General features: G+C 35.3%; 2 pseudogenes; both read right to left on the bottom strand.

Annotated features, from left to right (window-relative positions):
* Positions 1 to 4,660: 4,660 nt before the first annotated feature.
* On the bottom strand, positions 4,661 to 5,881 carry LOC120149439 (annotated as a pseudogene).
* A 904-nt stretch (positions 5,882 to 6,785) lies between these two features.
* Positions 6,786 to 12,613, bottom strand: LOC120149529 (annotated as a pseudogene).
* Positions 12,614 to 12,864: the final 251 nt, after the last annotated feature.

The following is a 12,864-nucleotide window of genomic DNA, read 5'->3' as shown; positions in this document are numbered from 1 at the left end:
TATTTGAAGGAGTATCGATACTCACCTTCATGGTATCGATACCAAAAAAACCTTCTAGAATTTCGATTGCGAGACTGGCATGCTAGTCTCGAGACCGGAAATAATTTTTGGTTAATTTCAAGTGTTTTGAGCTTTAAACAATATTTAAAAGTTTGACAAAATTAGAAAACATTTAAAACATATTTTTTCAAATTAATTTGGACTTTGAATTATTTTTGAATCATTTGAGTAAATTCAATTAAGTTCAAAAATATTTTGCCCTTATTTGTTATATCAAAATATAGGTTCAAAAATCTCCCCTTTTTTACATAACAAAACATTTGAAAAGTAGTTTCAGCAAAAGCTCCACCTTATTAAAACAAGGGTTGAATAGAAGAATTGATATGGAAAATATTTAAGCTCCTCATATTTCATTCTTGAAATTGAATTTTTCAAACCAATATTTTCCCCCTTTTTATTATATAAAAAATAATCCAAACATTTAGGTTCAAAAATAAAAATGGAGAGCGGGTAGAAATTTTGACATGAAAACCATTTGAAAAATCAAAAGCTCCATTCAATAAATGCATTTAAAAAAAAATTAATTTTAAAAGCTTGACATTTAAAAACTATTGAATTTCAACAAAGGTGAGCAAACAACTTAGTAACACATGAAATTCAATAAATCCAAATCTATACTACATTATGCAATATTAACATTAGACATTCAAGTTCATATGCATAAAGTTATTCGAAATTGTTATTCATTTGAAAAATTGATATCAATTGTTACATAGACATCATTTACAATAAAGCCACATGCATAAACATTTAAATTTAAGGTCAAAAATAAAATTTTGTAAAAAAAAAAACATTAAAAGCAAATTTGACCAAAAACATTATGATGAACTGAAATTTGATAAAAATCATTGAAACTTTAAAATGTTCACCATAACACATTTTAACATACATGAGATGAAAAACAACAAACAATCAATTATGCACAAAACTCACGCATGCATAAAACAAAATAGGCAACCAATTATGCAAAATAAAAAGATTTAAGTTTAGAGGTCACATATTCCTCATTTTGTGTGGTTAGAGATTTGAATTTCTTCACTTTTGTCACTATTGCTCCCACGCACCTACAAAAGGCATTTATATAGCTTTTGATATCCAAATTGTCTAATTTTACTTGGGAACTCATATTTGTCTAATTTTAAAATGTTTTCTAATCTTTAAAGGACAAGCATGTTCCATATGACCATGAAAATGACAATGTGAGCATTTTTCCATTTTTAAACATGATGATTATTTTGAGAAATTATTTCTTTTTCTTTTGTTAAGCATTCAAGCTTAAATTTTAAATCAAGATTTTCTTTTTCTAAATCATTGATTTTGAATTTTGAAACCTCAATATCATTTTTCAAAATTTCATTTTGTTTTTCAAATTCTAGTTTTGCTTTCAAAAGAAAATCATTTTCAACTTTAAATTTTGAAATTAATTTCTTATATTTGGAATTCATGGTTTCAAATTCCAAATACAATTCATCATAGGCATCTTGTAACTCTTTAAATGAATAAGAATTTAAATCACAAGAGTTAGAAGTTACCCTTGAATCTTCTTCAATGGCCATAAGACATAGGTTGGAAACTTCATCTTCATCATTGGAGTATTCTTAATCACTCCAAGCCGCCACAAATGTCTTCTTTTTTCTTGATCCCTTCTTCTTTATGAGGGGATATTTGTATTTGACATGTCTCGTTCTTTGGCACTCAAAGCACACCACATGAGCCTTCCTCTTGCTCGATTCATGCTTCACTTCTTTTCTTTTGGAAGAAATGAATCTAATGAATCTTTTGAAGAGCTTGGTCATCTCTTCATCTTTATCCACCTCTTCACTTGAGTCTTGATTACTCCCATTGGTGGATTTGAAGGCAATTTTCACCTCCTTCTTTTTCTTCTTTTGAAGTTTCACCTCATGAGTGAGTAGAGAACCGATAAGCTCATCGAGGGTGTACGACTCTAAGCCTTGGCTTCTTCGATGGTAGTTACTTTGCCTTCCCATGATGTAGGCAATGAGGCAAGCATCTTTCTCACTATTTTTTATTGGGAACCTTCCCAAAGTTTTGTTGATGCTTTAAGTGAACCGATTATATCTTTATCGGGCTTCACCTTGAAGTTCTCATAGTTGAGAATGAGAATGTCAATCTTGGATTTCTTTACTTGGTTTGTTCTTTCATGGGTCAACTCCAACTTGTCCCAAATCTCTTTAGCATTAGAGCATGAGAATACTCTGCTATATTCGTCTAGCTAAGAGCACAAAAGAGGATGCGCATGGCTTTGACATTGAGTTAGGCAAGCTTTTTATATTCACTTGTCCACTCTGATCGATTTCTTTGAGGGGTGGGAGAACCATCAATGATGGCATCCCAAACTGCAAGGTCAGTGGCTTGGATGAACAACATCATCCTATTCTTCCAATAGGAGTAATTTGCTCTATTGAAGTAAAGAGACCTATGGATGGAGTGAGAGTCTTCAAGGTAGTAAGCATCGGATGTGGAAGTCATTTTCTTAGTTGTGTCGGAAATCGATAGAGAGCCTTCAAGGATCTTCACAAGGTTGTTAGATCGTCGATATGTGACCCGTTCTGATTATTGATTAACCGAAATATCCAAGAGAGGGGATTGGCTTTTTGAAAAATTGCGAATTAAGGAGAAATGATAAGAAAAAATGCATAATGATTTATAATGGTTCAACTTCCTCAATGAAATCTACATTCACTACCTTAGCTTCTCACTAAGGATTTCTAACAAATTCACTAATATGTTCTTTCTTTTTCTAGGCTCAAGACTAACGTTTACAACTTCCCTATCTTTTACAATGACTTAGATAGAACCAAAACTCTTTTTACAAAAGGATAAAGAAATGTAAACAAGAAAACCTCCAAAAGACGTGTGTTTACAAATTAAGCTCACAAAATCACTCTACATACAATAGAAAAGGAAAAATAAGATTGAAAGAGCTTTTCTCTTGATGTGGATTGCTTGGATAGGTGTTGTAACATTCTCCAAGTGTCCTCAACTTGATTTTATATGTTGGAATGAGTTACTAGTCGTTGGGAATGTTTTGGAGCCGTTAGAAACCTTGATTTTGAGCATTAAATGCTCACCTGCAACTTTGGTATCTATACCAGGAATTTAGTATCGAGACCGATCATGAAAACATTCAAAATTATAGTCGTTGAAGCCTCAATATCGATACTATTTGAAGGGGTATCGATTCCACACCATGGTACCAATACCAGAAAAACATTTTGGAATTTCAGTCTCGAGATTGGAATGATGGTCTCGAGACAAACAATTTTTGCTAATTTCAAGTGTTTTGAGTTTTAAAACAATATTTAAAAGTTTGACAAAATTAGAAAACATTTAAAACATATTTTTCAAATTAATTTAGACTTTCAATTACTTTTGAATCATTTGAGTAAATTCAATTAAGTCCAAAAACATTTTTCTCTTATTTGTTATATCAAAATATAGATTCAACAACTTCTATAAACCCCAAATTCTTAATTCATAGAAGCCCTAAACAAAATTGAGAGGAATTTTGAAAAGCAATCTCTCGTGCTTTTGGGAAATAAGGATAAATCGTGATTTGGGTAATTTTATTTACCCTAATTTTTTATCATTTTTATCTGATGTGTCTTTTTTATCCATTTTTTAATTATTTTTATCGATTAAAAATTTGTCATGTAAGTCACGTCATAACGGCGTTACAAGCTTAACGGCAAAGTGAACAAGATAATCAAATATGTAAAGTTCATTAAGAAAATTGGTCAAATTGAAAGTTGGGTGAGGAAAATAGGAGAGAGAATATAGTTCAGTAAGGAACGCTGTATTTTATCATATTTTTTAATAAATTAATACCTATACTATATATATATATATATATATGACACTTTTATTACCGTTTTACTCATCTTCTTCATTATTTCTAGCTTAATAATATAAATTTTAAATATTTTTTTTAAAAATATTATTTTTAATCAACAATAATTCATATTATAAAAAATAATTTTATAATTTATTATCACTGAGATTATAATTAATATATTTTTATAAAACAAATTTAATTAGTTTTAAATATATTTTAATTTAGATATTATCTATGCCAAGTTTATAATAAATATCTAATTTGGCATAACGATTAAGCATTTTATTACTTTATCCCTTTTCTATGCCTATATATAATATATATGAACCGCAATGATTGAGAATATTTAAAATAAATATTACTTTATAATCACTTTAATTTAATTAAAATATTATTTAATGATAAGTTTAAATATTGTCGTTATAAACGAAAAACTTAATTTAAAAAATTATCTTTATAATAAATTTATGTAATATTTAATTTGTATCAGTTGATTAATATATTTCATATTTTTTGGGTATAATCATCGATATCCAATTTATTGATCAATTAATATGGATCGGATAGTACAGAGACAATGACAAACCCTTGACTTTACTTAAAAATCTAGTGTCTCATACCACTAAACCAACGAGTTGTTGATATATACCTATATCGCATATTATGGTGCTAAATAATAATAAATTATAGAGATTTAAAAAAATGATGTACCCCACCCAAAAAGAAGAAATAAAGACCAGAAAGTATAGAACTGATATTTTTATTATAATTTCTGCAGTTCTAATATCTCAGATCAAAGAAACGTGAGAGCTTATGCAGCATGCATGCATGACAATTTGCACTGCAATAGTGCTATGCTTTTCTATTTTCCTTTGAAATTATTATATAGATTCAAACAAGAAAGGGATAATTCCCCAGGAGACAACATCAATCGGCAATATGAAAAAGAATTTGTACGATTATCGAGCTGGGCAGAATGGCATCTCCAATTTTTCCTTATGGCTAGGGATTCTGAAGTGTCTAAGCCTCCCTTCTTGCTGTTTCATGTACCCTTCACATAAAAATGCCATGGAGAATTTGTCTTCGACGGCTCGGTTCACGTCGTGCACAAACACGTCGGTCTCGCCTTTCTCTTTATTCCTCGCCATCATACCCGCGGTGTATATGGCGTTCATCCTCCCCGGAGCATCCTCGTGGTACCCGGTCGGGGCATCTACCATTATCAAGTCCCATTTCATCTCGTAAATTTCACTTGGCAAACCTTTCAATGCAAGTTGACACATCGAGTATTTAGGGTCGACGATTGCCGTGCATTCGGGTCCTCTGCCTACGTCCATGAGATTATCAGCTTGGTTCACCTTGCTGTCATATGTGACATGGTAGGATTCTAGCATGGGAAACTGATGTCGGATTTGCTCGATCCAAGCCTCGTCTTCTTCGAGGAAAACCGTCCGTCCGCCGTAGTTGAGCGAACTCCACATAAGGCTGTCGTGGCCTAGGCCGAATATTAGGAAGTTGCACGGTAGCTTTTTCTCTAGGATTTTCGCCGTGACCGAGATCTCTTTCCACGTTTGCTGCGGAGTGATACTAGAAGTCGCGTAGTGGATGAGAGCTCGAGCGAGAGTACGCGGTATCTTGTCACATGACGCCGAGCAATCAGTTGTGCTTTTGCTTTCTTTGACAGCACTAGATGTTTTAGCCGGTGCAGAAGTTTGTAATGTGCTCGTAGACATGTGTTTTCTTCGGAAGACGACAATAAACTCGATCTCAACACAAAAAGGAGGAGAAAAGCAAAGAAAACCCCCAAAAGGAGGACCTTAAAATTGAGTGCTTGACTGGTCTTAGGCCTCATGTTTTGTCTGAAATGTTTGAAACAAACAAATATTACAAGAAACTCGAGAACTGGTTTGGCCCTTTGTCCCTTTCTGATATTTTAAACAAAAATGGTGGTACTGCAGGGTATGATATTTGGTTTCATTATGCTTGGAAATGAAGTGAAGAAATATCAGACACTTGATGAAGACAAAGCATCTACAAGGATTGTGAATGAAGCGACACTGTGGTTGGCACATCTACAAGTTTGGTGGATTTCATTAAATTAGGGTTCTTCTTTTGTTTCTGTTTGGGATTTAATGGATTTGACATGCTTCCTCTCTTAATACCCAATTTGTTGCTTTATTAGATCATTCATTTTTAAATTAGGAAGCCTTAGTTTTCAGAATTTGCTGGTTGAATGATCTGTCAAACAATGATAGGTTATTGGGTGATTGATACTGACATGGAAGTTAAATTTTCTATTTCGGTTGTTAGATTCCTAAGACAGGTGATAAAAGGAATGGAAGCTTTCATGATATCCAAGCTCGAATCGAAATCAAAATTGATAGAATCGAACCCCCACTGAGTTAAACCAAATTCAGATTGAATCAGATGAAGCTGATAACTTGCCATTGGAATAAATAGATGATAGCACATTGGTTAGTGATAGATATGCTATTGTGCCTTGTACAGAAAGCAAGACAGTTCATCGCATTAGAAAGTAGTGCATTGGTGTGTGACATGCTACTGTGAAGGATAAAATATCCGCTGAATCGAGTGATATCAAAGCTCAGAGCTTTTTAAACAAGGCCTGTAAGATCCAAGTAAATTCGAGATAATGATTCGACCATTAACAAAAAAAATGCAGTGATCTATATAATCTATACGAAGGCTATTTTAGCTGTACAAAGCATAGTTCTGAAAGTTGGAACAATGACAGGCCTCTACCTACGGTACAACAAAATGGCCTGTATGCAAATTTCGAAGATAAATCACAAATTCACCAAATAGCAATCAATATTGTCAGTCATTCGATCGGTGGGGGGAGGGGGTGGGTTAGAACTTCTGAAAGAACTTTGGCCGGAAAGGTAGTCCTCGTTGCTGGGTCGAAAATCCATGGGAATTTCATGCTTATTGCACATCATCTGGTAGCAAGACTTGTCGAACCTCCAAAAGAAAATAATTATTCCGAAACCTATTCTATGATACACTGCTGAGCTTCTGGACCGGAGTGGAAGCTGCTTACTGGTTTGTCTCCTGCCTTTTCTCAGGTGTTAAAGTAACGATTCAGTCTGTCCATTGTGATCAAGGTTAGTTTTCAACTTTGTCTTGTCTGAACGAGCTTTTCGGAAAGCATTATGAATCTGTCTCTCGTGCTCTTTAAGCATTTCCTCAAGGTTCCCTCCACGAGGCAACAATGGTCCAGAATAATGGATTCGGTTATTCATGGAAACATAGTCCTAGATTCACAGACAAAACATGTGTTAGCAACTCCAACAGTTGAAACTGATAAATTTTGTGGTTCGTTATGCCATGACTATTGTAAAAGAAAATGTTATAAACTATGTTCTTTGCCAAGAATTTGCTTTTAGCTTCAATTTTCATGGATTTCCTAGGAAGTGGCCATCACATAAAAACCTTACATTCATAAATCAGTTGTCACAAGAATGGATGTTGAATATACCGGTAAAGGAGAAGAAACAGGATGCCTAGTATGAATGATAAAAACCAATTCTGTTTACCAAGTTCCTTTACCACTGCTGCTGATTCCTTGGAAGATGATTGTTCATCCTTCACATTCGAGCCCTTTGGCCTATTGAGTAAATGACAGGACAATTCATGCTTTTCAGACGACTCCGCATTACACAGAAGGTTATATCCGGCATTAAAATGCTCCTCTGGCCAGTGAGGATTTATGTTATTCTCTTTCGTCATATCAAACCGTGAACTACCTCTAACTGCAATTGAGTTGGAAAATCTGGACACTTCCAATGTTGCACGATGGGCATCTATTGTTTAAGATCTCAACTCTTCAAGCTTCCTAGGAGAACCAAATGCTTGAGCTGATGCCTTCATAGACTCAATCTCATTCGTTTTCTTATTCCGTAAAGATCCAAATCTACTAGGTTGCATTGAACAGCCAGAATGAGAGTTGTATAAAACTTTTCTGTTTCTTTCGGAGGCTCAATAGGGAAGGCAGCACCCCTGTCTTCTCCAGAGTAGCATACTTCACTGACACTTTTTCCATTGAACTGTCCTCGCTGCTTCTGTGTCAAGCAACATAGAAAACATCAATCCTGACCAAAAGACTGAACTTCTGTTGGAAAGTGTTCAAACACCACGTTAAATATTATCGTAAGCATATGCAATGCGCAAAGCAAATAAATCTTGCAAGCTAGAAAGTACCTGGATGTTTGTAACTCAGCATTAAAATCTGGGGCAGGAACAGCTATAGATTCTCTTGAAACCCTCGTAACAGGATCCGTGCATGTACTTTTCCACCAGCAGCACTTTGCCTGGTTTTCCAGTTAACAAACGGGAAGAACAATTGTTTTGTACCTTTTCTAGGGGATATTTAGATAGCAAGAACATAATCAATCAAACAAACCACGGGTCAATTTGAGAATTACATCTCTTTCACGTACAAATGACAATATAACCCAAACCAGTTGGGTTACGCTATCCTCCCCCGACCCTATAGGGCCTTTTTCTTCCCGGAAAAGACTTATGTGATATTCTGGGGCAGATAGAATTGGATTCTGGAGAGTTTTTCTTTTTTGGGGTCGGATGTCGGGTTTAGGTGTTCAAGTTTTTGTTTTTTTAAAAAAAGGTTCGGGGAGGAGTCAAGGAAGAAGATATACAAGTCAGGTCAGTGTCTGACCGAGCAAAAAACAGTCCCACCGCACTCAGTTGCTATCCCTACTTTCTTGTGGGGGAGAGATCTTAGTAAGTTCAGTTTCTTTCCTTGTTATTTAATTAGCCATCAAAGATTATGTTTAGGATGTTAGTAAAAAATATCATGATTTTCCTACTTCGAAACACTGTCAAATGCAGATCACAAAGAAGTTACAAAACCTTCCAGCATAATGAACTAAATGACAAGAATATCGGTAAAAGTTTAATAAGCCACAATACAATTTTCACACAATCTTGTTTAATACCTTCTAGATTCCTCTTCTCGAAGCTTGACATCAAACTCCTTACTAGGTGGATACTTCGGCAAACTAGATGGATCACAGGGAAGAGGCTGTGTTGTAAAGAACAGGAAGAGAAACTTTGGAGTTAAAACAAAATTACTAAAATGAAATATTGTCAATAAAAAGAATGTTAAGATGACAAGTACGAAGGATGAAAAGGTAGGATAATTATAAGCAACCAACATAGTTGACATTCTAAAGAAGAACTACCCAGCAGGACCAAGACACAAGCTGTGCAGTAACAATTTCATAGTTGAAATATCGAACACGTTATTTCTCAAGTAATCATAAGCAACCAACATAGTTGTCATTCTAATGAAGAACTACCCAGCAGGACCAAGACACAAGCTGTGCAGTAAGTCAGTAACAATTTATCGAACATGTTATTCTCAGATAAGAGGAAGAGCTGACGAGTGCCAATGAACCAAACAAACTGGGCAATTATAAAGATACAACTGATAACATTTCAAGCGCAGAAACAATATGCAAAGAAAGGCTACTTGCTTATTATAAACATTGAATTTCTTTCCATTCTTAGAAAGTTAACCAAAAGGTATATTTGAATTCCCAACCAAAACAAAACATTGTATAATTGTAGATGGCACTAGCTTACGGGTATGTGAAATGAAAGAAACTAAATGTACACCCTCCCCATGTTCTCTCATTTCTTCTTGAAAATCGCTACCCCTTATCTCTTCCTTTCTTCTTTTTTACTTCTTGCTCACTGTTTCTTAGATATTATCCATTGGGATTGCATCTGAATAAGAGTACTCTTATAAAGATTATGAATGGTAATATGTTCAAGCAAACAAAATAGGGGTTAAGACTTGGGAGGATTCCTTTCTCTTCTTTCTTGTATAAGAAAACTCACCAACTTAAATAGTTCTCAAGGAAATCAGTTGAACTAACAGACAGATTGATCCCCAAAAAATACTGTAAATGAGGTAACAACTAAAAGAGCTTTGTTCTTGATGAAAATGCACACCTTAGGGGAATACCATATTAACTTTACCTCACTCTGAAGTGCTGAAGAAGCAGTTCCACGACACTCGGGTTCTATGGAAGAAGAACCTCCAAAAGGACCAAAGCAGATGCAGGGAAGTCCTTGAATGTCTCAATAACACAATGTTTACAAGGATGTTGCGGTTTGAAAATGGTTGCATGTGGCAATTTTGATTGCTTCCAATACTCTTCAGAAGGTGATCCACACAGTTTGAAGATTTTATGTAGTTGTTCAACCTAAAAAGGAGAAATTATCAAATGTTACACGCCATAAATTAAACTACAAAGCTCGACTGCAAGTGTACTGCTATGAGCGAGTTTCATATAATACATTGTGGCTCAGATCCAGAGTACACATTCATTGCATAATAATGTCATTAGAATGAAAATTATATGGATAAACATTGAATAACTTGTAGCAGTACAGCAGTTAAACCATGGTCCAGTAAATTATCAGCTAAATTAGATGACCTCTGTTGTTTATATAGAGTATGTCTACACCAGCAACACCCCCTCCCCCAAACCCACCTTAAAAGTAAACATAGACCCAACACAAACACATAATGTGCAAATAATTGGCAGTTAAATTAAATGGAACATGAAAGGACAACCAAATTATGTACCTAGATCATTGCAGAGTGCTACTAGTATGACTTGAAGATTAAATTTTGGTATCCAGGTCTATCAATGTAATAATATCAAAAAGGGACCCAAAGTTCTCGTTGCATTTATATTTTTTCATCTTGTTATGTGTGAGCACCAACATGCATACATCCAAAAAAATACAAACCTTATATATATAGCCATGCATATACAAAATTGATAATTATGACACCATAAGGAGGAGGTCTCTTGTGTCTATCATAAGAACAAAAAACTTCATAGAAGCTACCATGCACTAGAAGTTTGAAGTTATATGCGTCGACACCCCAAAAAATGAAATGAGTACCTCAGTTCTTCCAGGCATGATAGGCTTCCCAGCAAATAATTCAGTAAGTATGCAACCAGAACTCCATAGATCAACAGCAACTCCATAGTTTGCGGAACCAAGCAAAAGCTCAGGAGGGCGATACCATAAGGTTACTACACGACTTGTTAGAGGCTGCTTCTGATTGGGATGGAAAAATGTTGCCAGTCCAAAATCGCCAATCTTGAGGTTTCCATTACAGTCTATCAAGAGATTTGAACCCTTGATGTCACGGTGCAAAACACCATGACTATGGCAATGGTTGAGTCCTCGGAGAAGCTGTTGCATATAACACTTGATCTGCACAGTTACACATAAAATTCAGCATCTGAACATCCTAACAACCGAGTCCCTTGTCTTTCATTTGAGTAAGAAAAGGCTAAATATAATTCTTCACCATCAAATATAACACAGTAAAATGAAAGGCTGCAACTTTGACAAAAAAATTACTTCCATTTGTACAAACAGCTAATAATCAAAGAAAGGAGTTTCCACCAAATTTGCTTTCCTTTTTGAGTTGTAAATTGTAATGGTTTCTTGCTACATGCACAATATGTTCCATCAAAAACCAATGGAAAGCCACTCAAAGTTCACAATGCCACATACTTCTTATGAAATTGTTTTCTTCCATCATAACTAGACTCCTTTGTAGTCCAGAAAATTATAGGATCACATACTTTATGCTGATCTAAACAACACTAATCAAATAAATATTGAAGATATGAAATACCTGAGCTTCTGTGAACTTAACCTCAGGTGCTGCTAAAAGCCCTTCAAGATCATGCTTCATGTATTCAAATATAAGGTATAGGCTTCCAGATGCCCTGGAAGTAATTAGACCTTCAAGCTTCATGACATTAGGATGATCAAGCCGACACAAAATAATAATTTCCCTTGCCATGAAACAAACACTTTCAGGGTCCATATTAACCAGTCGAACTTTCTTCAAGGCAACTAACTTATTTGATTCAAGGTCATGAGCTTTGTACACACTGCTGTAAGTTCCCTGACCAATCTACATTATCTGCAGGACAGTTAACTATATTTACTGAAAGAAGAAAAATAGTATAACATAAAAGATTACATCAATAAATCAAAGAACTAAACGCCCATCACAGATTGCCATAATTTGTATCAAGATGCACATTAACAAAACACTTTCTCATTTTGAGTGCAACATAGTGGCTAGTTTATGTATTATATATTTCAAAGTAGATATGCATAAGAAAAACATGAATTTCTGGAATGGGCAGAATTCAAGAATCAAAACTGTAAAAAAGCAGTAAAAGATAAAGCTATTGAGCAGACATTCTCCAACTTCTGGAATGACTCTGCCTTTCGAGATATCCATCCAATGATAGCTTCCCCGGCAACTGCTGCTAGCCAAGAAGGCCAACCAGCGACCACCTGTGTACCTCTCTGGCCACCAGTTGCATTCACGATCCTGGATATCCTTGGCTGCCCTTGTCCACCCATCGCCTCGGCCTCCATTGTTGAACGTGTTTGCAGCTGAGATGGGGTCCTCTTAGACCCCTCAACAACCGCCAACGCAGCCTTCTTTTCCTCATCATCGGAAGAGGGTGAAGACCCTGAAACGGCACTATTGTTTGGCTGCTGATCCGAGATCAACCGTGCAGTGGCATCTGTCTCAAGCACCCCATTGTCCCTTTCAAACGAAACAGATAGCTTCTTCGCGGATTTTCCCGAGTTCTTGTGGGTTTAGAGCGCCTGTTGTTTTTCCAACCAGAAACTGCCTCATTCAATGCAGTCTCCCTCTTGGTTAATATCGGATTCAATTAACCTCAAAGAAAATGCGTCCCAATTTACTCTAGTGAATGAGAAAGACTCGGATCCCAAATCAAAAGGATATCCCAAAGAGATCACTAATTCAACAGATCCCAAAAGACTTATAGTACAATCAACAAAAACCCAGATCCTCAAATAAAAAAAGGGAAAAAATCCCAAAA

The sequence above is a fragment of the Hibiscus syriacus genome, unplaced genomic scaffold (assembly GCF_006381635.1).
Source record: "Hibiscus syriacus cultivar Baekdansim isolate YM2019G1 unplaced genomic scaffold, ASM638163v2 tig00111005_pilon, whole genome shotgun sequence".
NCBI classification, from domain to species: domain Eukaryota; kingdom Viridiplantae; phylum Streptophyta; class Magnoliopsida; order Malvales; family Malvaceae; genus Hibiscus; species Hibiscus syriacus.
The sequence above is the reverse complement of the archived record's forward strand: the minus strand, read 5'-3'. Positions and strand labels throughout refer to the sequence as shown.